Source organism: Brienomyrus brachyistius, chromosome 4 (genome assembly GCF_023856365.1).
Source record: "Brienomyrus brachyistius isolate T26 chromosome 4, BBRACH_0.4, whole genome shotgun sequence".
Lineage (NCBI taxonomy): Eukaryota > Metazoa > Chordata > Actinopteri > Osteoglossiformes > Mormyridae > Brienomyrus > Brienomyrus brachyistius.
In genome coordinates, this window is record NC_064536.1 from 18227043 (window position 1) to 18251173 (window position 24131).

Consider the following 24131-nt stretch of genomic DNA (forward strand, 5'->3'; position numbering starts at 1 on the left):
GGACAGATTCTTATCCCCTCCCCCCCATGGTCCCATCCTGGGATTGGGCTTGGGGCAGTTTCTTGCTAGATGCCTTGAAGTTGGGTTAAGCTCATTTTATCATTCCCCAGCCCCACACAAACACCCCCACACATGCACAAGCATGTTCTCAGTCATCGTTCAGCTCATTAAATGAGTGCTGGGTGGGGAAATAGACCCCCCCCCCCCTGCGTAGACGTGTGGGGGGTATGGTAGGGGGTGCCCAGCTACCTGGGGGGAGACTCGGAGTTATTTTTCCTCAACCGTATACTGTAGAAGTATTCTGTTTCATTTCACTCCCAGTAAGTATTGATGTCATTCCTGAGACTCATGACCACCAAACTCAACTCTTTTCTTGTTTGTTTTTCCCCCAGCCAGACCATCCCATTCATTTCTGTGTTTGATTGGGCCGTGCCGGTACCTTCCTGCCGTGGACCTGGTTTATCCCCAGAAATTGGAGAAATTCCTTCGATAGGCCTTTTAGTTTGTGGTTCCTGTTATCACATGGTTCTTCTGGTTACCCTTTGCAGAGACTCTCTTGAGGTTCTCGCTTTTGGGAACAGCTGTCACCTCATTGACGCGTTCTCCAAAAGGACGGGCGTGCGCCTCTCTGCCCAACTGAGGAAATCGACCAATGGCTTCTGGGGACAGGCAGTCGGGGCCTGAGGCGGATGTGTAGCTTATGCTAAGATGTTAAGTCCCAGTCGCCCCCTGGGACCGGTCTTTATGTGTTTTATTTCTTTATTTTACTACTGCCTATGGGCTTGGGGGGCGGGGGGGGGGGGGTATGTCCTGTGATGCCTGGGGGGGTGCTGACCTGATTACTTTGTCTGCGAGGTTGAAACTTCAATAAGATGTCTGGTGCCTGAGCGTCTAGTCCTCTGTTGTCATTTTCGCTTGTGTGTCTCTCTATGTTAGACTCTTTTAGCGCAGATGCTTCTGTCGGCTGCCACACTAACCAAGCAATATGGCAGCAAGGCTGAGAAAGTGTTTACATATCGCACACTTCGTGCATCGGTTCACCCTGCATAATGTGCATTTCTTAATATTAGCATTTTTTTATTAAGGAAAAAATGAATGAGGATATCAGTATGGTCAGCTAACTGAGTGCGCTTAGCACGTTTCTTTGCCAGGAGGGTGTTTCGTCGACAAAGTGAGTCGTCTTGTGTTAAGAGCTGCGAGCGACGAGATGAACGTGCAGTGATGTGGTTCATCGCATCATTAAGATGAGTCCCGTCTGTAGATATTGATTCAGATAATCAGGAGCTACCCGAGGTGTTGAGTCCATGTCTGTTACCTGTCCCCAGAGGGGCCTTGATTTACACCCGCTTGACCCCCGCCGTGGCCCCTGCCAATCTCACGGAGAAATGTGGAGGGACTGGCACTGACCTGAGACACAGCTGGGGGCACTTTGTGCAGCTTTTGCTACCCTCTACCTCGAAAGGCACTTTGTGCAGTTTTTGCTACCCTCTACCTCGAAAGGCACTTTGTGCAGTTTTTGCTACCCTCTACCTCGAAAGGCACTTTGTGCAGTTTTTGCTACCCTCTAGCTCGAAAGGCACTTTGTGCAGTTTTTGCTACCCTCTACCTCGAAAGGCACTTTGTGCAGTTTTTGCTACCCTCTACCTCGAAAGGCACTTTGTGTCTGATTTTTTTTTTATCCTTGTACCGATCAATGGATTATTTTTGGAAGGCAGACATTGTTCTGGTGTAAGCTGGCTCTCTGTAATATGAACGGATTTGTGTTTTTTTTTTCGTGGAGGGGGAGGGTGGTAGCTTCTTTTGTTTTGATCGTCTGTGCAGCTCTGCCTCTCCCGGATGGATTAACTGTCCTCCCCCTGGCGTGATCTGGGATTTGGGTCCATCTGTCTGACTCTTCAAGCCTCAGTTCTGGGCATGCCGACTTCCAACGGGCCCCCCGTGGGCTGTGGGTTCACGCTGACTCACTGCACCCCCTACTGGGTCACGGAAGACCCCACAGGGGAAGTCGTTCTTTTTTCTTATTGGCCATCATGAGTTTGGCTACGAAACATTAACCATATTGGCTGAGATGCATTTTTTGTGGTTACCGAGAGTTTCACGGTGAGCTGCGGGAGCAGAGGCCAGTCTACCTTGCACCTTTCCCATGGTGCACTGCGTCACATTCTGGGTTTTTGAAGAAGCGCTATGACAAATATGGGCTGTGAACTGAAACTGCGGCTGCCAAAAATGAACAAGAGGATCAGTGTCCAGAACCTAAGCAGCTGGAGCTCAGTTCGTGTCCACCTTCAGAATGAGACTGCTGCTGTCAGCTATGTGTACTTACCTTCTTTCAGAAAGCACTGGATGGGACTCCACGACATCCACAAAATCTTCACGTTGAAGTTCTTTATAACTTTCTTATCTTTTCTGCGCCTTTTTGGGCTGGATCTTCGTGTCATGTTTTGTTTTTCTCCTGTACTGAGACGGTCTGGCTGCCCTCCCCCTGAAATGTTCCTGGAGAGGGGGGGTCCCTTTAAGCCATCTAAGACCTGACACCCTCAAGTAAGACCCCTTCCTTCTTCATGGTGCCCCACGTGACCTGTGTACCACTCTGAAAGAAACCGCTTGAGAGAGAACCGCCAACATCTTCCATTTCCTCTAGTCCCTTGGTACCAGGAAGCCCAGCTAGATACCTACATGCCTTTGTGTTTGTGGGGGCTTCTGTTGTGTGTTTTTCCACAGAGACCTTGCTTTGGTTTTTATTAATTTTTTGATTGGCAACATTATGTCAATATTTAGACAGATGGGGAGAGGATTAAATCTCCCAAGGGTGGTGACAGGGAGCTAATTAACCAGGGGGATTGGAGGGGGGGGGTTGTTTTATAAAGGGTGCTGATGGCTTTCTGGGAATTTTGTATGGGGAAGAGTCACTGACGTGTCTAAGTGGGGAGTAGGGTTGAGGGGGTTCTCTGGGAGAGCCCCTGGCACCCCCTACAGACAGAGTGAGGAGAAACAGCCGATGCTGTTTGCTGATTTATATCTGTGTAGCTGCTCTCCGAATGGGCCCGTCAGGAAAATCCTGCTTTATTAACCTCCTGACCGGCTGTGATCTGACTTAGCCAAGGATTAAAGGACGACAAACGCATCCCGCTTAGCTGAGATGCTCAGAATCCCTAAAGCAGGAATTTCCTTATTTCATTGTTATTATTTATCGCTTACTGTTAATTGTTCACTTGGCCAGATAGCTAAGAGATGAGCATCCTTATGGGGTGCATAAAAGTATTATAAACACCTCGCTTTACCTTATGGTGAAATAAAATAATTTGGGGGTGGTGTTTAGCTCAGTGGGTTTGGTTGCTGTACTTGTGATTGTAAGACTGCCTGTTCAGTTCATTTGGGCCCTTGAGCGAGGCCCTTAATCCCCAATGGCCCCAGGGGTGCGGGACATTGACTGATCCCAGACTATGACCCACAAGACTGTCCTGCAATGTCTGCGTGTCTAATGGAGAGCAAGACGGGACAGGAGAAAAGACAATTTCTCCCCAAAAATGACTGTGAAGTGTCACTATTCCTATCTTTTGTTATGCTGTTCTGAAACCAAAGAGAGTTCAAAATGGATCCACATCGACACACTGACTTATTCTTCAATTGTCTTATTGTTCGGCATATGTGTGTATTTTGATTCTTTTTCCTGAACCCACCTTTTGGATTTACTTTTCTCTTCCTTGATTTAATATGAGATTAGCGATTAGCAATTACCGATTTCTGGAAATAACCAGCTTTTGAATTACATTTTGTTTTATAAGTGGTGCTTTAAGCCAAAGAACAGGGTCAGTCAGTCCCTGGAGCAACTGAGGTTAAGAGCCTCGCTCAAGATTAAGATTTAACATTCTCCACCCCAAGGAGGAGCCAAATTCTGGGATGTAATAATGAAATCACTCTGTCAACCTTGGGGTTTGAACCAATAACCTTCCGATTACAGGCACAGTGGCCTAACCTCCAGGGTCGACACGGGAAAATACTGGTCTGCGTGTGATGGGGTTTTTGGCTCCACCTTCTGGGTTAGTGTGTCTTATTTTTTATCTTCTCCTCCTATGTTTATGGGTCCATTTCGCACATAGCCGGATGGTTGCTGGCTCACACCCCCCACACGATGTGATGATCTGGCTCTAGTCCGTCTCTGAGAGGTGCCACCGCGCTCGCCGCCCCGCCCCCTGTTTGCGTGTGAGCCCTTTTCCGAAAAGGACATGGAAAGCATGTTTACCCATAGACGAGCCAGCTTTCATTAATACTGCATGTGTTTGTTTGTGTGTGTGGGGGGGCGTCATGTTTCCACTCCGCCGGAAATGCTCTCCTGGCGGCTTTCAGCTGGACAGTCGATGCCTGTGTGGGATGTTCGTGAAGATGCTTCAGCCTCGCCGGCTTTATTTATGGGGAAGCTTATGTCCTTTTGGTGGGAGGCTTTCTGTCTATTACTTCTGTTATTTAATAGCTCATAATCATCAGCCACATTTCTTTTCTTGAAATACTAATTTGGTGAGTCATTTATAATGGTTATTTGTGGTCCAGGGTGATTCTGGGATTTTATTTTATTTTTTTAAGATTCTTTAAGAAAATTCACACAGAGGAACCAACCTTATTGTTAGCTGGTGGTCCGTTTTGACGTGACGAGTAACAAAGGAATGAACACGAATTGGCCAATCAGGGGGCCAATCGGTTTTCACAGTGCACCTGTGCCCCCCCCCCCCCCCAACATACACCTCTCTGTGTGTTTTAAACAAATACAGTCACACACACCTGAGTAACCTCATCTGAGCATTTTAATGTAACTAAAATGCATGCAGGTGCCCCCAGTGTGTTTGATTTAACTGTTAGGATTTTGAGGTGCTGCATCGTTTGTCACATGAGGGAGTTTTGTGTAGCTCGTCCTCATTGTTGTTGAAGGACCTTCCTGGGGACTTGACCTCAGCAATGTCACTCTAAATCTAACCAAACAGATCGCGGCATTCAATTAGAGTCTTAAATCTTTAACGAATTTAAGCGCCATCTGAGGATTTGGTTCCCGGTGACATCAGAACACGCCCAAGAATATTCCCGTCCTGGCCTTCACACCCAGCGAGACCTTGGATTCAGGGCTGCAAGTTGGCAGGCCACTTACGGGTTGAACGAGGCTGTTGAACCTTGAGATGCGGAACCTTTTTCCATTCTACAGTAGTCAGGAAGTTTAAACAATCAGGAGCCTATTGTTGGACCTTTAAGCAGGTGCTGATTCTGCAAATTAAGCTGTGTGTTTATCTTCTGTCGTATCCTGGAGGATTTCATGCATTGTGTAGATGTTTGTTTCTGAGTTTTTATCCTTTTAAAAATTCAGTTACCATTCTGTTTTGTTCTTTCTTCTGGGGTTCAAACCTACACCCTTCTGGGCATGAACACAGGTTCCAAACACACTGCTTTACGTGCTGCCTTGCTCGCATGCATTTGTTCAGACCAGGTGTGCTTATGCTGCTTAAGTCTCCATATTAAGCCGTTGTATTGCATCCCTTTGTGGCCCCCTGTGCCCCCGAGTACAGTGATGTCAGCGAGCGATTATGGCAGATGCTCACGCAGACTTACAGTAATGGGGTCTGTCAGGAAGCAGCTTTCCGGGGGCAGGTAGGCGACAGCGTCAGGGGTCGGCACCCGTCCCATGGAACCGCACCTTGTGTACAGTCGTCCTGTGCTTTGTCCTTCACCAGATCTGGAAGTGCGTGGTCAGCGTCACGCCGTCCTTCAACACCAGAGCACGAGAGTGCGTTCTTTCCAGTCTAATTTTTAATTCCTGTATTTTACGTCTGAGCAGTAGAGCTCAGGAATTCAAGCAGCCCGTAACTGGTAAACTGAACAGCGTTTAATGTTTTTGGGAAAAGATTCGTTTTTCGGGGAGGATATTTTGTTTTCTTGGTGAAGTTCTTCGGTTCCTGTAGCCTGAAGAGATGAGTAAAACAATGTACAAGAAAAATTGCTTGGTGATTAGAGCAGGAAGTTCGCCCGCGCGTCACATGACTGGGATTCCCGGGATGCTTTTGGGGGAGGGTGAGATGGGGTGTGCGACAGCATTGGGTGACGTGAAGCCCCCCCCCCCCCCCCCCCGTTAATTCGGGTGTCTGACCGTGTGCCCCTGCACTCAAGAATCCTGGGTGTGTTTGATCGTTGATGACGTCTTCGCGTCCATCTTGGCAGAGAGACGACCCCATTAACATTCAGTCTAATTCTGGAATCCATAATGGTTCTTTAAGTCCACCCCCACTGAGACTGCGGTGCACATGACCCGTCTGCGGTCCTTGGCTCCCTGAGGGGCCGGGCAGCCCAAAGCCCCCTGCCGAGTGTAGTCGAGAGGCGGGGGGCGTTTCGGCCCCTGTCTGAATGGGGCAAAGGAGTGTTTCTCATTTTCCTAAACAATAGCAGCATTGTTGGGGGGGCTCAGCTGATGCGGGTCCACATTTGGTTGGAATTACTGTCACGGTGGAGACAGGAGGGCAGCAGAGAATCCTGCCCGCCCCCCCCCCCCCCCCCCCCGCACACCTCCCGGGGGACCTACAGTATCGCTCCCTGATGGCATCCCCTTGAACACCCCGCATTAATGTATCCCTGGAGACCACTCTGCCCTGTTTTCCATACCACCACCGGGGATCCGAGTACGAGCCCTAATGTATGGGACGGATCCAGGCTGGAAATCCGAAGTGCGACAGGTAGAGACGGGTTGAGTCACCGGATGGGGGGATTAACACGTCTCTGCTCTGATTGGCTGGAACTAAAGACGCCGTCACTTTAAAACACAACTGAAACAAAAGACAGCCGAGTCACTATCAGAACATCCAGCCGGCGTGCTGTCTGAGAAGGAGCTCGTTTATTAAAATTTAATTCTGTCAATACTCGGCTTCGCTTTTATCCTGCCCAACTCGAATGCCCCTCCTACCCCGTGGCTGGCGAGCGGCCATGATGAGATTAGCCCTCAGTCTCAGAGTGGGGGTGGCGTCTGGGCCCCACTGGGCATGTGCAGAGCACTGCAGGTGCCTCCTCATGTCCGACCCCCTCCATTACGTTGCAGGTCTGCAGAGCTGTCACAGCAGGTCGGCCTGTGGTTTTTAGCGCACATAATATATCGAGGTCTTCGGTGTGACGTTGATGCCAGATAATTTGGATCGAAATCAGCCTCTTACTTCTGGCTACGTTAAAACTGCCGGCTGAGCGCAGGCAGGCGTGGTCGCCCTCGTTTGCGAGTTTGACGTCAGGCTGGGTTATCTGGGGGAGGAAAGTGTTACCTGCCTCACCGTCTATGCTCATGTCTTGATGTTAGTGAGGGATTATACTGGCCTTATTTCTCCAGTTGCGTTTACAGTCGTGCTGTAATCTGCCTGGACCTGTCGCTGGACTCCAGCTGCTGTATAACCTGCATCTTTCATTGTGACTTTCTTTCTGTAGAAATTTAGTCTCCCCCCCCCCACATAATTATTCAAACTTTCTGTGTGTCTGGGTATTATTTTTAAAATATGGAAACGGGAAAAGGGCATATGGAGGGTGACGTGTGTGTGGTCAGAAGGGCCAGTTCAAATCCTTCGGTTCGATGCAGTGATTTCACTGCCGCCATCTTCACCCTAGTTGATCCATGTGTCTGTGTCTGACCTTGACTTTTTCAAAAAAAGTATGTTGCCGGATGAAAGTTTGATAAATCAGAAAACTAAATTAGCAAGACGTTGTTTATTCAGTATTTAGCAAGCTATAATATATATAATACTAGGCAGAATAAGTGTGCATGTTTCATTTGAGTTTGCAGGTTGACGGTGAAATATTCTTAATGGGTGTGACTTTGACTTTGTTCCTCATAATTAGCCAAAAACGACTGTCCCTGGACAGTTTCATTTACACGGTAAGTACAGATGATATCAGGGTTGTTGTAAAGCCTGCTGTACCTGACAGTAGGTGCATTCGGTTTCTCCTTTTTAGACATACTGTTCATGCAGGCTTGACTTGTCGTGTGACGCTAAAAACCTCTCGAGAATCCAAAGTACTGACTAAATATGAGCTGCGGTGATTCTGTTTCAGCTCCTTAATCGCTTTAGACGATGTACAGAGAGACATGTTGAAAAGGCCTCAAGTTACTGGACTCATTTCCCACGGGTTAAAGTGGATGGTGTGTAACTCCATGGGTTAGGCTGCTGTGTCAGTGATAGGAAGGTTGCAGGTTCAAATCCCACTGTCAGCTTTGTGATGTCATTGTCGGGTCCCTGAGCAAGGCCCTTAATCCCCAATTGCTCCCGGTACACTCTGACTTTCCTTTCTTAGTTGCACATCACTTTCTGAGTAGAATTGTCTGGTAAATAAATAAAATGTGAATGTGAAGGTACAGGGCACTCTGTCTGTGATCGGATGGTTGTAGGTTCAAATCCCAGGGTCAGCAGAGCAATTTTTTGTTGGGCTTTTGAGTAAAGCCCTAAGTCCTAATCGCTCCAGAGACTGGATGACTCTGCTTTCTCAAAAAAGAGTGGTTAATTTTATCCAAAGCAAACTGCTAAATAAATGTTTTTTAGAATGCTTTGTCTCTAGGTAACTTCAGATAGCAGCGTTCTTAAGACGATGGGGTGGTTTGAGTCTACAGTCACACTGCCGGTGAACCCTGTCCGAAATTACAAACATAAATAGCCTGGACAGCCCCTCGTTCCTCCCCCAGATCTTTCTGGCAGCTTCTTTTCATTCCGCCATGCACCTCTCTGCCTCTCCAGTCGTGATCCTTACAGGCCAAACACGGCAATCCGCTGATCTCACGACCCACGTCTACTCTGCTAATAGTATAACTAATCAACAATTCAATTCACTCTGCTAACTGTGGTCCTGGGGGGGTTGGCCTCTGAGTCTGTGATTGGAAGGATGTCGGTTTGAGTCCCATTTGTACACAAATGTTCTGGGAGTATTGGATAAATTGCTGACCCTGCATTCAGACCCCAAGCTTCAAAAACACAAACAAGTTTATTACTATAGATGCAAGCTCACCTTCCCTCTGTCTTTGAATCCTGACAAACAGGACAGGTCTTACATTATTACTGAGAACAGCACGAAGGGCGATTCTGGAAGCATTTCGGGCAAATTGTTCGTTTCCCAGCTACACCCAGCATGTTTTAGTTTGGTGTGTCTGATACTAAATAAATTTATAATAAGGCTTCGAAGATTGATTGGAGCGAAATGATATTCCATGAGGTAACGGAAATAAAGCTCTTGTTTCCATCGCAAGCTGGAAATGAAATGGTGATCCAAGCCCCGAATTTCAATCGGGTCTTTGCGGCGAACACATTTAATACTGCAATCTTTAAAAGGATGGGGCTGTCATTCCAATGAACGGACCTTAACGTCATACAAATACGTCGTCATCACCTGTTTAGGCTGTTTGTTTTTGTTTGTTTGTATAGTTTCTGTGCAGTTCTGTACGAGGTTCTCGACCTCTGTCACGGTCACCTTTGTCTTCTCGTCACCCATCACAATGGCACGTCCAAGGTGACTCAACGGGCAGCAGATGTTAATCGCTTGTTAAGCGCTCATTAGCCACTCGTTAAGCGTGTGTGAATTGCTCGTTAGGTTCTCCTTAAACAGTCCTTAAGCACGTATGTCAGAGGCATGTGGGTGGTTCCTCCCTCCACGGTGGTGCGGGGTCAGTAATACTCAGCCCTGATGTTCCCCCTGGTGACAGATGTGGGTGGGGAGGCCAAAACACACACATGTTCACATGTTAGCTCCGCCGGGGACTAGGCTCCCTGGTAGCTGTTAGTACTACTGCGTTGGATAAAAATCTTTTTTAGGAGAGGAGGCAGCTGCTGTTTCCGTTCGTTACATCATTTTTTGGTCCTTACGGTACACACACCGGAAGCAGCTTGTAGCTGAACACACGCCTGCTCCTGTAGCTGGGTGTTTAGCTGCAGAGGTTTTTCTCGAATTGCCCTGTCGTGTGACAGCAGGTCTCTGGGGGTCTCTTCCTCACTATGCTGACTGTGCCGGAGCTCAGGGACCCTCCAGAAAGCACAAACGGATCGGTACCAGGTCCTCACACATAATGTTAATCAGTCCTACGTGTTCAGTATGTCTCCATCCTCTCTTGGTTTTCTCTTGCGTGCTCAGCGACTCGTAATAATCAGGCTTGTCCCCACACTAAAACTAGCATCAACATCTTTCAGTCAAATATAGATGTTTCTTGTTTCACTGCATCGATGGAAATTGCCAGAATAATGCACTTCTGTTTGCTCTGAGACGGATCACAGATTATTATTTTGCTTTGAAGTCAAAGATGCATGACTTATTTAAGTTATCGTCCATCCATCCATCTATCCATCCATCCATCCATCTATCTCTCATAATCGCTCATCCAAGGCAGGAGGATACCCTGTATGGGATGTTAGTCCATCACAGGGATAACACTGACATCACAAGTTGCGTGCTGAAGACAATTTCAAGAAGTGGTATTTTCCATTGCAGTGACACTCACGTACTATACGTTTTCAGTAATACCAAATCATCTTCACAGTGGGATTTTTGGACTGTGGGGAAGGAACTAGAGTACTAATGAACATTGGGAGGATTTGAACCTCAGAAAGGGGATTCAAACCCCCAACCTGTCCCTCTGAGGGTGTATAACCCTCTCCCCCGCTGCTTTAATCTGTCCACATCGGCAATAGCCGCTAAACACCCAGCTGACTCAGCTGTTCCAGGTCAAGACCTGGTGCCCTTTTGTTCCCCTGTGTGGCAGCAGATTTAGGCTCACGCCTGTCGCCGGCCACACTGACAGGTTCACAGTCGTGTATAGCTCACCAGTTTAGGGCTCTGAGTCCATGTCCAGAAGGTTGTGGGTTGAAATCCTATGGCAGGAAAATTTATTCCACAGCTGGATCCTTGCGTAAGACCCTTGATCTTGACACTTGCTGGCAGCTGTGTGTGGATGTGTGTCTGTCTCTCTGGTGGGTGAGGTTTGTGCAGATACCCTATGTCCCCACAAGGGGGAATAAAGTGCCCTGGTTTTGTAACCGAAGCCCCTGTACCACGCATGTGAGATTATGGCTTCATCTGAACGGCATTTAATGGATGACTCTCTATTAAAGATTCATGGCAGAAAATAACTTGTTATCCTTCTGCTGAAGGGGCGAGCCCTCCGGATGATTTATAAGCGGCATCCCCTGCCGTTAGCGCGGCTGTTAACACCGTCGTTAGCACTATCTTTAGCGCACCTGATGGCGCAGTGCTCAGGGAACATCCCCGTCAGGGGATACGATGCGTCTGATTTCTAAAATTGCGGCACCTTCCTCCACGGCTGCTGGACGTAGAGTTTCGCTCGTTGTGGCCAGAAGCTGTTGGCCATGCGGCTCAGTCCAGCCAGAAATGGACGTTAGGATCTGAAGCATGACATCACCTTCAGCAGCCAGTAGTGAGAGCGATGGTTCCCCGACCATGTGGATAGACAGGGTTGCTGGTATCGATTAGCACTTACCCAATATTGACCTAAACCCACATTATTGGTTCAGAGACATTTGGGCCCAATGTGACGCATCATAGTACCTTTTTGTTAATATTACGCATACCACCAAATGAGACCCCCCCGGTCAGAAAAGCACCTACCGAGTATATTGTGGGACTTCCAAGTGGGCTGAAATACAGCCAATCAGGAGGCCTAAAGAGTGCAGACCTTCCTCCCTGAAGTGCTTGTGTCATCTTGAAGACCAGCCAGCCTTCCCACAGTGTGTGGATGCTTATATAACATTTATTTAGGAAAGCTTGTTTTTTTTTTTTTTTTTTTTGAGAAAGCCAGTAAGCCAGTGCCTGGAGTAATTTGGTCTTAAGGGTCTTGCTCATGGCCCAAGAGTGACAACACTCTAGCCAACCATGGGATTTGAATTGGTGGCATTCTGATCACAGGCCCATCATCCTAACCTGCTGAATCACACACCATCCCCTGTAGCAGACGTGTGGCTCACGGTTTTATGCTGTAATTCCTTCTGTTTATTAGTGCTATGCTATGGTGATGATCATAATCCTAAACATAATGATGGTAACAGATGGGTGTAGTTCCACATATGGGATGGGAATGAAACCCGCCGTCAGGGAGGTGTGGGGCAAAAGGGCTGGGCAATGGAATGGCGTGTAGGATGGGAATCGAACCCGTCATCGGGGAGGTGTGGGGCAAAAGGGCTGGGCAATGAAATGGCGTGCAGGATGGGAATCGAACCCGCCATCAGGGAGGTGTGGGGCAAAAAGGGTGTTCAATGAAATGCCTTGCAGGATGAGAATCGAACCCGCCATCAGGGAGGTGTGGGGCAAAAGGGCTGGGCAATGAAATGGCGTGCAGGATGGGAATCGAACCCGCCATCAGGGAGGTGTGGGGCAAAAAGGGTGTTCAATGAAATGGCGTGCAGGATGGGAATCGAACCCACCATCGGGGAGGTGTGGGGCAAAAGGGCTGGGCAATGAAATGCCGTGCAGGATGGGAATCGAACCCGCCATCAGGGAGGTGTGGGGCAAAATGGCTGGGCAATGAAATGCTGACTTTTATCGTTTGCCATGGTGTGTCTGGAGTAGTACAGTGGCCCAGTGGGTATCCTGTACCTCCTGTGATGGATTTCAGTCTCACCCTAACCCTGTACTGTTCTGCAGGTATTGCCCCAACTGAGAAACTGAAGACCACGAAGGAGACCAGCGAGCCAGAGAGGGGCCAGTCTGGATACTAGAAGACCTGAGGCTGCTGCAGGTTAGTGCATGGCTCCATCGCTCAGCCCCCGGGCCCCCACCACAAAACTGTTAGCTTAGCGAGCAGCACCCAGGCTAAAATGTGGCCACCATTAGCCGTGATGCTAGAAGAAACCTGACGTTAGCTGCTTGCTAACTAGTGTGTAGCATGCTGCGTCCCATCAAAAAACCCCCAGCATCGCTGTGGCTCGATGCTCAGCAGCGCCCTCTATCTCCTATTTAGTTCTTCACGGTTGATGTCACACTTTTCAAATGAAGGGATCTGATGAATGATCTTTGGCCCTTTGTGACAGTTCCTGAGAGCGGTGGGTCAGTTGTTTTTGGGGCACCACTCAAAAAGTCCTGTTGCCCCCCCCACCCCCCTCAGATGTTTCAAAAACTAAATAAATAGCTAGTGACTAGAGTCAGAAGATGATAGCTAGCTAGCTGGTTAGCATAACATGCTGCTTCAGCATCTCCTAAATAAGGAACAAAGTTTTTTATTATTATTATTATTATTATTATTATTATTATTGATAGTAATGGTCTGTTTGTGACCAACGTGGGGACCCCAAACCTCGAAGCCTCCACGACTGTGACATCTTTTAAGTGGTGCTTTGCCATAATGGTCAGAAGTGCTGAAAGGGTTAATGGAAGTCTGGCTCTTCAGGGCCCCTCCTGCCCCCCCGGGACAGGCCACAGGGCCGTGCATGGTGATACAGGAAACAGAGTTATCAGTGGGGCAGGAAATGGCATCATCCCTGGTGGGGGGAGGCTCCCGCTGCGGCTCCCCTCGCGATTCACGGAACGTGCGGGTGATGCTCTCTCACGTAGCACACACCGACCCCGTGGTTTCTGGTTGGGCGGAGACCCATAAAGGGCTGCATGTGTTATTATGGGGTGTTTTCAAGTAGCGGCTGCTAATCGCTAACATCCTTTCCTGCATCTGTTAGGGTCGGGTGGGTGGAAGTTAGCACAAATCGCAGGTCCTTGCAGGTGGACAGAATGGACGTGGCCTTCGTTACCATAGCAGTGTCTGATAGGTCCTCCACCCCTCAGTGACAAACAAGGCAGGATGAAGCCAGGGATTGTACTACTAGGGTGTATAAATGGGTGGAGCCACAGAAGCACTGGCCCTAGCCAAAAGCTGATTGCCCCCCCCCCCCCCCCCAGTGCCTCCTCTCTTGTTCTTCACCTATTCAAAACATGATTGGCTAATGGTAAGGTTGGCAGTTATGTATGGACTTGCACGTTGAATAAATTCTAAAAAGGTGATCAGTTAGCGGAATCATGTGCTTGTCAAAATCTATCTCTCTTATACAGGATTGTGGGAAAACCTCACTGAACTAATGGTTAAGCTTTTAAACGGTTTTTAAGGATTTGACTGAGAAATGCTGCTGAATTGTACCTGCAGTTAAGACTGACAGTATAATAATTGAATAAAATTGAATAAAAACGTTTTTTATGAGGTGGTAATGAGGGGAAAAAACCCCCCCGCAGATTTACAGTAATATCCGTTAATGACAAAGACGTTCTCCATCTGTCACATCTGCCCATGCAGGTGGGGGAAATCGGGGCTGGGGGGTGGGTGTTAGTTAATGTGACGGCCTGGATTTAGGTTGTTCAAACAATCCCGTTCGTAATGGCTGTCAGATGATTCCTTCCCTGCCTGGTCACATGACTGCTCAGCAGGGAGTGGGGGGTCTTTTTGAAGGAGATTGGTGGACTGGGCGGAGTAGGAGGGGGCGTGCGGGGTGTTTAAAAGAGCTGAAATGAAGCAGGCTTCTCTGGTTGTGTCTTCAAAGGGGTCAGAGGCTGCGGGACGGAGCCTGGATCCATACTGGGTATGTACGGGTGCATGAGCTACAGGCAGGGGCTTTAGAAACTTCTCTTGAGGCAGGGGGCATGGGGGGGGGGGATTTAATCATCGTCGATGCCCGGGGAGACAAGCGTCTGGCATGCCTCCGTCTGGCTGCCCGCGGTGGTTTTAAAGTAGAAGGGCGCATTGTTAAAGGGGGCAGTCGACCTGGCGACTGTCTCTGCAGTGTCCTAAGCCCCGCGGGTCGCTTTCAGGAGAGCTCATCTCGCCGAAAAGCAGCACGGTCACTGCCGGCTGCCCTCATTCTTTCCGGAACCCTCCACACCTCCCCGCCCCCGCTGAGAACCCCGTCAGGACAGGGCGCCGTCGTCTGCTGGGACGCTCGCCTCGGCCGACGCGTTTGCCGTCGTGGCCGCTGTGCCGAATTGCGTTAAAATAGCCGCGATGAGTAACGGTTCCATTCAGGAATAGTAAAACGAGAGAGAGAGAGAGAGAGAGAGAGATGGCCGAAGTCCTTTATGTAACCACACTCCAGTGATGGCCGCCTCTGCTCTGAATCGCGGAAAACTGGGTCACCGCGTCTGACCCGCTTTTCGCGGCATGGATCCCTGAGAAGCCCAATTCGGGAATGTCGGCCCTTGTCTGAGGAATACCCGCTGTTGTCGGCCATCCGGCCCGAGCGCATGGTCATGTTTAGGTCCCTGCCTGCACGTTATCGCGGTCTGTCAGGTGTGAGGCGGATAGCTGCTAATATGCAAGTCCCCCCCGCCCCCCTCCCATGACCATCTCTTTGACTGTAATTTAATCCTCAGACAAGTCAACCTATATAAAAGGTAGCCAAGATCCTACACCCCTCCGTTTCTCAGTCAAGGATTCAAGTTTTTTTTTTTTTTTTTTTTTATTCACGGACAGTGGAATAGTTGTTTGTGTAGACTTGGCAACACATAACAATGAATAGCACAAAATTACAAATAACAATATTGCCCAATAACATGATATACACACAGTATATACAACGTACAGATCCTCCTGGCTTTAGGTTGATCAGACTTCGGATACTTCGGCTTCATGATGGTACGACAGCGATGCACATTCAGTAGTCATGGGTCTCTGAATTTGGATCCGTTCCAGGGCTAGCGATATGCCATGCGATACTTCCTGCTTACGCTAGGCGATGGTAGCATCCGCCCAAACACGCTCCCAGTGCCGATCGCAAGCGTAAACATCTCCCTCAGTGTTTAATAACACTATTGTACTGCGTTTTCTTTTTCGTTTCGCCAGATTTTCCCCAGCCCACCGTGTCTTCTCAATGCGACTGCCATATCAAATTCATGTTCGAATTAACTATATTTTCAGCTTATGTTGAGTCCTTCGATACGTAACCCCATAATAAGTCGAGGAACATCTGTATATGCAATCTGCAGTTCGCGTACTTTACTCTTTCCAGTTTCATTTTGCAAGGTTATAGATGTTGGCTGTTCGCCCTCTGTAATAATAATGTATCACTGCTTTTTCAGACACTTTGGCTGCTGCAGGAGGTCAGTCTGAATTGCCAATAGCTCCCAATCGTGGTTTTTGGACGCCGTCTTAACAGTGGACGGGATGCAGTATGGTGGTCTGCTAGACTAATTAAGATCTCTCTGTTTACCTTTGAAAGTCCCACTGCTTATGTTCGGGAGGAAGGTATCAATTATATGCTTTATCTAATCTGTGATCTGTCATGTCACATTAACACAAGCAATCTTTTCCCTCAAATAGACTTTGTGCGGCTGGCAGAAGCCAGAGGAGGAACTCTGAGTTAGAGACACTTTTTACAAATAGTTTTCTTAACGGTAGATTCGCTTTTGCATTTTATCTTTATTTAGTTGACAGTTGCGACCAACGTGATACACGAGTGAGGCAACTATCACGTTACAGACATACGGCTGTCATGCAGTTGTGCAGCTAGACTGAGCTTCCAGTGAATGTCCAGGTACAAGCGTACGCAGTGCTGGAGCAAGAGCTACAGTGTCTTCCAAACAAAGCAAGAACCTAATAAGACAACTACTCAAGTCAGTAGAAGGTCCAGCATTAACATACATTTCAACCTAACTGCAGTGAAAACTGAGAGTTTGACAGAAAACACACATTTCGGTAAAAACTGTGAGCCATCAAAAAAAAGACTCAAGCTCATATCTTTTGCTTTTATCATTATTGCTACAAAATAACTATGGCAGTTAAGAAAATGTGTAACTTCGGCTAGTTTTGATTTCTTGATGCAATCATCCTGAAGGCTACACTGACCTGAAAACTTATAATGTCCCGGGGGCGTTTCCCATCAGACTGACAAGTCTCAGCCTCTCTGGGCGCAGCTGACAACAGTCTGGCAGGACTACCCCAGTTGCAGCGAGCCCCCCACCCCCCTTGGCTTATTTATTTATAACCCGGAAATGAATGCAGGGGGGCTGAAGAGGGTGGCATATATTTTTACCTGCATACAGATAGGCCTTTGCAGCAGGTCATTTCTGACACTGAAGGGAACTTTTTGTTTGTTTGGTTCAAGCTCATCACAGTCAATACGATTTACTTCTCATGGCTGTGAGATAGCAGCCAAGACATAAAACATCCATCTTGCAGGTAAAATATGACTTGACATCTATGCATTTTAAGGGAACAGTCAGTGGTGTATTCACAAAGCATTTTATCTTTCCACTAAGAGTACTCCTATATTGCACCAAATGTTTTTCCTGAATCCTCTTCACAAAGTGGCTGAGAGCAACTAAGTTTGCCTAACTTAGTTAGGAATGGAACCAATTCCTAAGCTAAGAGTAAGACTCTGTCGCTATGGCTGACGTCGGTTCCCATGCAATTTGCCTGCAATGAGCATGGGGATTGGTTGATGATAGGCCAGTATGTGCTGGTGAAAATGTACAATCAGCATCCCATAAACACAAATATAGTAAAAACTGCTTATAGTGATCATGGTTATAGTGATCAACCGCTTATATGGATGAAAAAGCTTGGGACAGAATCATTCCAGTACAAATACTGATTAAATAATTTATTTTATCAATTAGCTTACAGTGTTCATCTTTGGTCTTTTTAAACATGACAAGATATGGGGAAAAAAAATTAAACTACATTATTATTGATCGCCCTACTTTGCCTTAACCCTGCTTCTGGCTAGCTACCCGAGGCTAATGCTGCGTGCACAGAAAACATGACGGAAAATAAAGTCATTATCTCTCAATTACGAATATAGACTCATCAAAGTTTATGATAAACTGCCAAAACCGAGCCAAGAAAATGTAGCAGTGAAACTACAGTACGCTGTATTTTTTATGTACAGTACTTTATTATGGTGTATTTGAATTATATATACAGTTCAGTTGGAGATGTTATTGCTTCCCTCACAAGCTCCACAGCAATCATTATTTCCTTCCAACTGAGGCGGTATCCTTTAAGTAATTCGGCCTTCGTTTAATGTTTCCAAGACATTGCGATGTTGATTGACAGCAGCCATTTTGCGACTGTGTGTGAATTGGTCTTAGTGACTTAGGATTCCTCTCCGCTATTTTTTTTAGTTCTCCTAGACTTAGATGCTACTTTTAGTGCTAAGGGACTTTGTGAATTGCTTTTAGTCGAAGAAATTAGGAGTCCTATATTTAGGACTGACACGCCCATTATTTTTACGGAGTTTCTCCTAAATAGGCAAGTTAGGAGCTACTTTTAGCCTTAAGATGCTTTGTGAATACGGACCCAGATGTGGTTGGGCAGCTCATTCCACCATCAGGGAACCACACATAAAATTCACTTGGGGGGATGGATCTGATGATTCAAGTTAAAAGTTCATCTCTGGTCGTCTTCAAACTTGGTGCGTGATGTCTTTCCCCATGCCTTCTAAGGTCATCTCGGCCTGTCCATATACTCAATCTTTGTTCCAAAGCTAAGCAAGGTTTTTGTTCCCTGGCAAAGTTCCTGGAACCTTAGATGACATCAGATAAAAAGTTTTTGCTGCCTGCTGGACATTTGGAGGCTTAGTCAGGACATTAAGCTTTTCTGCTTCCATGTTCTGTGAATGAGTGTGGTTTTATAATGCAAGTCTGCAGGATGGTCTCTCTTGGGCACCATTAGCTGGGAACAAATGGCTGGTTACTGGTCATTTAAAGCAGTGCTTCTCAACTGGGGGGGCGTGGTCCACTAGGGGGCCTCAGTGAGGACAGAGGGAGCCATATAATTCATGTGAAAGGTATAGGAAAAAAAATATAACATTGCCAAAGCTAGGGTAGTAGACTATATAGAATTTTTATGGTTTATTGATGATTTTGAGAGATGTAGGATGACACAGTACTGTCTATATTGATATACTTTAACTGTGCATTAAAATTCAAGGCTTTATTAAAGATTTTCATAGAAATAACTTCCTGATTTTACGCTGTGTGAGAGGTTTGGTTGTGATGTTGCACAGAATCCCAGAATTCACAGCTATAACCAAACAATTCAGTTAGAATATTTTGGGGAAGCTGACGGAGGGGAAAGCTTAGGAATCGGTGTCTCATGGTTCATTTTGGTGTAAAATATGGTTAATATCATAATTTGCAATATTTTATTTTAGTTAAAGGCTGATACCTTAAAATAAAATGAAATATGCTTTTTGGTTATTCAACTTTAATGGTTGTCAGAAATCTGATTTTTCGGGCAGTTTGCCCAATGTTGCCAATTGGTTTTGGATGTAGATTGTTTATGAACAAAAAAATTCACCGTCTGTTTTGAGAGAAATATTATAAATGGAATAAGAGAGTGCTGGCGGACATAGTGGAGTGAAACCTTGTTTGTGTTATGTTACAAAAAAATAGCAGTGTAATCAAATTAAAATACGGGAGCCCAAAACTGTCCTTTGATACAAAAAAAACGTTGAGAATCACTGGTTTAAAGTGCTTCTGAAAGAAACCTTAAACCCGATTGACCTCAAAAGACAGAACAGGCCCCTTTTCATATTGGGCCTTTTTGTTGTATGAGCATAGGAAAGGTAATGGTTCAAAGGCAGGATGTGTTACAATGCATGCTGGGAAGGTTTTCAAAACACAGGTGCACCTATCAAAGCATAAAATGTCAGCCTTGAATAGGGGGGAAATGCCAGTGTTGTCATGCAGCACAAACGCCACGGGTTTCATAAATTGGGGTGGGTGGATGGCTACTCTTGCACGGGGGGGGGGCATTTGAAAATCACAATTGTTGGTTTCTTCCAGGGTTGTAAACAAGTGGTGAGCAGATGGAACAAATGTTAAATATTGCTTGTGTAACAGCGCATTCGTGGAATTTAGTAACAGGATGCAAGATGCGTAGGCCGACCGTGCGTGTAATTTATTTTTATTTCTTGTAAGATTTCAGTGCGGTCTATGAATTTTTAACTACCAAAACAAAAATTTAAGTCTGTAATGAATGCTCACAGAGTACCGGTATCTCCGGAGAACATCTCCCTGATTCTGGTGGACCATGTTCTCTGAATGTACCTGATAATGGGTCAGACCTTCTCCAGCTGATGTTATGGACGTTTTGCAAACTAGTAAGAATGAGATTATTCACTCCAGAGGAAAATCATTCCTAATCAGAAAGTTGGGTGACTCAGAAGTTCACAGTGCTGCTGGTGATGCCATTTTACTCTGGCCAGTTTGCATGTGCAGATGGATGAATTCACTGACTCACCCTCTAGCAGGTAACAGATTCTAATTAATGTGCGTCCCAAATCATATTATGAGTAATGGGTCTGACCTTATTGCTGGGAGTTAGCAAGGTGCTAAATTGCGGTCAAGTCTAGAATCTTCTTAATGTCTCCTCTTGCTGTGCTTGAATTCGTCTTGAATCTTGGATGTGGCCTGTTTACAGTTTACATTTTATTTATTTATCAGACGATTTTAAAGCAACATAGGGGCCTGTATGAGGCTCAGCCGTTTAGGCCTCAATGGCGTAATCAGATGGTCATGGGTTCGAGTCCTTAACAGTGTAGCCTCATCTCCTTTGGGTCTTTAAATGAGGCCCTTAATCCCTTGAAAAAAAGTTGATAAGTGCCAGCATACTTGTATACTTTTGTGAAATCTTTCTGCTGACCATAGGATCCGAACCAGCAACCTTCTGATAAGACACAACAGCCTGACATGCTGAGCCACACCCTGCCTGTTCGTCCATTTGTCCATGTTTGCCTTCCTGTACCTAGCAGGCCTGCTAGGTTCTTTCCGTCTTCCTGGGAGTGCCCTTCATGTGATCTCACTGAAACTGTGCGTAGCTTGAGAAGCTGGACCTCTAGTGGGATTTATCTTCATTGAGCTCCAACCACCTGATCCTATTGAGCAAATGAGACCCCAGCCACAACCCTTGCTCACCTGACTTTGGGTAGAAGCTGGCGTCCGACATTAACCGGCAGATTCAGATTTGGTCATGAGGTCAGCGGTAGCTCCAAAAGCATGACTCATTGTTTTCTTAATGAGACGATTTCCCGTGGCTGTGTTGCCATGGTGTCTGTTTTCTTTAAGCTCCAGACAAGCAGGTCACACAAAAGCTCTAGTGTTGCTACTCTGCAACGGGCATTCTGTCAGGCCGCCCCTCACAGCCATTCTCCTGATGTGCTAATACCACATAATACCACATCGTTCTTTTCTACAAGGTCCCTTTTAATGAGCGAGCGGTTGAAGGTATTGCGCCATTAGGGGGTGCTATATGTGCAGCTCGTATGCTCCGCATATGCCTCCCCTACAGCCTCTCAGAGTATGTCTACCTTAGTCTAAGTCCTCAGTCACTGGCTGGAGCTTTAAAAGGGGGCAGAGCTTAGGCTCATGATGTAAATCAGGACGGTCGATGTTATTCGTTTTACTGAAACTTGCTTTGTTCAGCTTGAATCGATCAGTTCAGTAAAATGCCCCCAGTTGTGTAAATGGCCTGAGTGTGGTGGCACTGTAAGCTTTGTGACCTGCCCAGAATAGCACCTGAGTTCCCTGTAAAATGTTAATACTAAGAGCGGCTCTTAATGAGCAAGTCAATACAACTGGACACGTTTGCTGCAGGGGTGACCTGGCATTTTGAGGTGCTGTGACCATCAGTATTGAAACTGCTCCTCGCATCTAAACCTGAACCTTTGTCGTTCTGAATGTACTATACAAGGCAAGCCTGTGTATTTTCCTGTTTTGGGAAGAAACTCCAGCTTAAGTCTTTAAGGTTAAAAGGTTTTACTTAGGATTTTAGTCAGAGCACTTAAGGGGCTTGAAGCAGCATGTATGAGCAATGATCCATTAAACACTATAAAAGGCATTTCATTCAGCCGCGTGTTTACTTTAGAAATGGGGCAGCAAATTTAGATTAATAGATTTAATAATTATAGCATCCACAACCCTGATCAGGATAAGTGACTTGAGTGGGTGGATGGATGGATGAATGGATGGATGGATGGATTTAAGGGATATACATGACATTTGGTTACAATATTTGCCTGTGTAAACAAATTCTGTCGCCTAAATTACAGCATTCATAAGCTATCTTACTCTTTTTCACCTTCTCATCAAATACTCCAGAAATGTAAAACTGCTAGGGGCGGCATGGTGGTGCAGTGGTTAGCACTGTTGCCTCACACCTCTGGGACCTGGGTTCGAGTCTCTGCCTGGGTCACATGTGTGTGGAGTTTGCATGTTCTCCTCATGTCGTCGTGGGGTTTCCTCCAGGTACTCCGGTTTCCCCCCACAGTCCAAAAACATGCTGAGGCTAATTGGAGTTGCTAAATTGCCCGTAGGTGTGCATGTGTGAGTGAATGGTGTGTGAGTGTGCCCTGCGATGGGCTGGCCCCCCATCCTGGGTTGTTCCCTGCCTCGTGCCCATTGCTTCCGGGATAGGCTCCGGACCCCCCGCGACCTAGTAGGATAAGCGGTTTGGAAAATGGATGGATGGATGGATCTAAAACTGCTTTCCAGCAATAAAATAATCCTGTCAGTGAACAAGGCGCCGTTCCCTAAGTTGTATGTGACCTGCTGTTTTTGCCTTTAAGACCTTATTTAATGACTGTTGTATACAGGCATGACTGTGGGTTGCTCATGGTTACAAGTAACTCAACAGGTAGAGTGGTGCAGGTCGTGGGTTTGAATCCCAGAGAGTCTGCCCTTTACTGCAAGTGTCTTTCAGGTATTTAAGAGTTATGTCAAGGCTAGGGGACTTGATGTGTTTTTTTTTACAGTAAAAGAAGGAAACAGTCTTTAATTGAAATAACTGTTCAGGTGTAGACAATTCTGGCTGTGAGCCCTTATGTCACTGTCAAAGCCTAAATGCACAGGTTAGCTGTGGTATGTTGTTACAATTTCACACAGTAACTAATTCTCTTTTTGAAATTATTACACCAGAATGGCACTCAGATGCCGACCACAGTATCTTGCCCTGACTTCCCTTGTTCTGTACCTGTCCACATGGGACTGTATCTGTCTGCAGTTTTTTGCAGCAAAGCACCCAAGTTTGCAGTCCCCCTGGAAGAACACGCCGTAGGAGAGCTGGATGGATGATGATGATTATGGCGTGTTGTCCAGGATATCGTAACAGCGGTAACAACACGGATCACATATAGATTTGGCCGAGAGCGTGTCAGTAGGAGACCTGTACTCGCACCTGAGCACAGGGGGATTGTTGGCTGATATTATCCTCAGGGTTAGAGAAGTGTGGCTCTGTGCCTGTGATCAGAAGGTTGTCAGATCAAATCCCAAGGCTGACAGTGATTTCACCATTAGACCCTCCAGCGAGAGCCTGGCATATGGCACTGTGGGTTAAGACACTGTACTTGTGATCAGCAGGTTGTTGGTTCAAATTCTGTGGCTAGCGGAGTGATCTCATCGTTGGGCCCATGAGCAAGGCCCTTAACCCGCAGTTGCTCCAGGGGCTGTTTGGCCCAGATTTCTCACTTGGGTGTCACTTTGTAAATGTACCTTTGTAAATATTAACATCTATTGTATTGCTATTACTTTGTCAGCTTTATGCCACGATCCTTTGAATGCCCATTGCAAGAGCCTCCATCCGAACACAAACTTCAGTCAGCTACCTTTGTGCTAGAGTGGAAAACACGGCTTTTAAAGGGGACTTGACAAGACCAGTCATGTTGAAGGACACCTGTACTGTCATTCTCCTCTAGCCTCTTTGGCATGATGGTGGCACGGGCTTACTCTGTGCGGTCCTTCCCAGCGCCGGCCGTCTGCCGCTTCGGGCCCTCTCCCTCGGCCGGGTCAGTCATGCATCCCCGCGTGAAAAGCTTGACCGTGCCCCCGGCTGCTCTTTCGTGGTCGCGGTGGATAATAAAGGCAGATTCGGGCGTCCAACCAAATGCCTGCGGAGTTTCCCATTACTTCCAGCCCTCGTCTTTCAAAGCGCCAGTGGGAGGAGCAGGACGGCGTGACAGCAGAGTCTGTTATGGTTTATGGTGGATGAGCAGCTCTGACAGTGACCTGCTTGCTTTGGGCAGTTTGACTTAGACTCAGACTAGCTCAGTATTTATTGTTTATCGCACTGAATCCTCAGATCCATCTGCAGTCACAGTCGGTAAATAGAGGTAATTGCAGATGCCCTTGTTATTTGGACTGTATTATTTTGCGTTCGATTT

The 24131-nt window shown here is 46.8% G+C and overlaps 1 protein-coding gene across 5 annotated transcripts in view; it reads left to right on the forward strand.

Annotated features, from left to right (window-relative positions):
- LOC125740126 (protein FAM110B-like) overlaps positions 1–24131 on the forward strand; it is a 35209-nt gene that overhangs the window by 6351 nt on the left and 4727 nt on the right. For 3 of the 5 annotated variants that reach the window (XM_049010947.1, XM_049010946.1, XM_049010948.1), the window contains one exon: positions 12643–12736. The gene's annotated coding sequence lies outside the window, so the exon portion shown is untranslated. Of the gene's footprint in view, positions 1–2916; positions 4041–12642; positions 12737–14511; positions 14559–24131 lie in introns of those variants that run through there. The other 2 variants (XM_049010949.1, XM_049010950.1) reach the window with 2 other exon arrangements.